The sequence below is a fragment of the Chenopodium album genome, chromosome 16, assembly GCF_948465745.1.
Source record: "Chenopodium album chromosome 16, dcCheAlbu1.1, whole genome shotgun sequence".
Classification (NCBI taxonomy): Eukaryota; Viridiplantae; Streptophyta; class Magnoliopsida; order Caryophyllales; family Amaranthaceae; genus Chenopodium; species Chenopodium album.
Genome location: NC_137849.1, coordinates 27,328,864 through 27,331,325, shown reverse-complemented (window position 1 = coordinate 27,331,325; position 2,462 = coordinate 27,328,864). Strand labels below are relative to the sequence as shown.

General features: G+C 40.9%; 1 non-coding gene across 1 annotated transcript; it reads left to right on the top strand.

Moving 5' to 3' along the window:
* Positions 1-1,208: 1,208 nt before the first annotated feature.
* On the top strand, positions 1,209-1,314 carry LOC145587065 (small nucleolar RNA R71). Its single transcript, XR_014101112.1, has one exon. It is a non-coding gene; the product is annotated as a small nucleolar RNA R71 (small nucleolar RNA).
* Positions 1,315-2,462: the final 1,148 nt, after the last annotated feature.

The window sequence follows — 2,462 nt, the reverse complement described above, 5'->3', positions numbered from 1 at the left end:
CCATACCACCCTTCTCATCTTCTCCCTCTTTTGAACAAGAAACTCCCTCACTAAAGTCATTTGCTCCACTAGTGGCAATAGAGTACACGGGTTTCTTTGGTTCAACACCTTGGGAAGGCAAAGATGAAGGACTAGCATAATCCTTAATAGTGCTTGCTAATTGGGTTATTTGAGTCTCAAGCATCTTATTGTGGGTCATCATCTCATTGAATTTCTTATCACTAACTGCCATATAGGTGTTAATGATCTTGGTTTGATTATCAATCAATTCCTCCAAAGTAGTCCTAGGAGAAGAAGGTTGTGAATAGGAATTTTCACCGTGAGTCTTTGAAACAAATCCGGGAGGGGGACCTCTTTGAGCATTGTTTTGAAAATTTCCCCTTCCTTGATTGTTCCAATTATCCCTATTTTAATTTTGACCATAACCTTGATTATGGTTACCACCACCTTGATTATGGTTACCATTACCTTGGTTATGATTTCCATAACCTTGGTTTTGATTACCATAGCCTTGGTTTTGATTACCATAATTTTGGCTTTGATTTTGGCCACTATAATCTTGGTTGTGGTTACCACGAGAACCTTGATTCCCTTGGTTCCTATAACCACCACCATGATTATAGTTGTCAAAATTGCCTTGGTTTTGGTAATTCCTATTCCATTGGCCTCTTTGATTATCAAACCTTTGGACATTGTTGTTTGACACAAAATTAACATGCTCACACTCATTGTTGTCAAACTCATCAACACATTCATTGTTGCAATTGCTAGAATCATGGTCATATGATCCACACACATCACAAAACAAACATCCCATAGGCATATTATGTGAAGTAGAAGGAGTTTGAGAGTTAGAAGAAGTACCTCTCCCCTTAATTTGGGAGGGAAGATTTGAAGCTTGGGAAGAGGAAGAAACGTTCTCCAACTTGGCCTTGATCGCCGGCATCTCCTTTCCCAAGTTTGTCATTTGAGAGGAAAGATTGTTGATGGCATTAAGATGGTCCACCGAGTGCAACGAGGATTGCTTGCTTGAAGAATCTCTTTCCCCATCTTGCCAATCTCTATAGTAAGTCACCACATCCTCTATTATGTCAACAACTTCTTCTTCGGTTTTGTTCATGATTGGACCACCGGCCCCTCCATCAAGACATGCCTTGCCTTGAGGACTCAAACCACCATAGAAGATTTGGATCAATTGATATGTTGGAATTCCGTGGTGAGGACATTCTCTTTGGTACTCCTTGAATCTTTCCCATGCTTCATAAAGACTCTCATTTGGCTTTTTCTTGAACCCTTGAATTAAAGCCCTTGCCTCCGCCGTTTTCTTTTGAGGATAGAAACGGGACAAGAAAGCTTTAGTGACATCATCCCACGTTCTCAATGAATTGGGCTTCACCACTTTGTCTAGCCATTCCAAAGATCTTCCTATGAGAGAGAAAGGGAACAACTTGAGGCGGATAAATTCTTGAGACACTCCATTAACCTTGATTGTGTTACAATATTTTTCAAACTCTTTAAGATGGTTCAATGGGCTCTCGTTCTTTGCCCCACTATATTGTCTCCTCTCAATTAGGGTGATCATTGCCGGCCTAATTTCAAAATCGTTTGCCGGTGTTGTAGGTGGAGCTATGCCGCTCTCGAACCTATATGCACCGGGCACTCCCAATTCTTTCAAGGCAACTCTTGGTTGTTCTCCCATGACTTGCTCTTGTTCAATCTCTTCTTCGCTTGAGGAACTATAATCCAATGTCTTGTTTGCTACTCTCCTCCTTGAGAGAGTTCTTTCAATCTCCGGATCAAAGGGAACAAATGAACGATCTCGGGACCTATGCATACAAAACTCAAAGAAAATATAAGTAGCACGGCTACAAGTGTAGCCTAAAGTGTACAATCTTTTTGTATTTTGCAAATAAAGTGAAATAGACTCAACAACAACATGCACTCAAAGCACCATTCCCCGGCAACGGCGCCATTTTGATGGGATGAAGAACGGTAGGTCGTTGGGCTACCACCCCACCCAATCAAACAAAATTTGTAACTCAACAAACCCCTATTAAGTATAGTGGTAAGTCAAGGTCGAACCCAAGGGAATGGAGGTCGAATGCACAATGCCTAAGTCAAGCTATTTCGAAGTCAAGTAAGGGGGTTTATGAAGGACACTAGAGCTAGAGCTAAATGATGCAAGAACTTGTATGAAATCAATCTAAAAGACACTAGGGCAATGGATCCACATGTAATTGTAATGGAAAATGGTAATTTGGGAGGTCAAACCGACTAAGTCAAGTGATATGAAGGAAGATCAATCATGTATCCAAAAGAGCATACCAAGATAGTTCACCTAGAGGTCTAACTAGCGTCAACTACGTTAAACACTACTTAGGGAACGTCACAAAGCACCTCAATCGTGAAATTGCAACTTACTAATCAATGGTCCGTATCATAGCAAGCTCACAATGCAATCT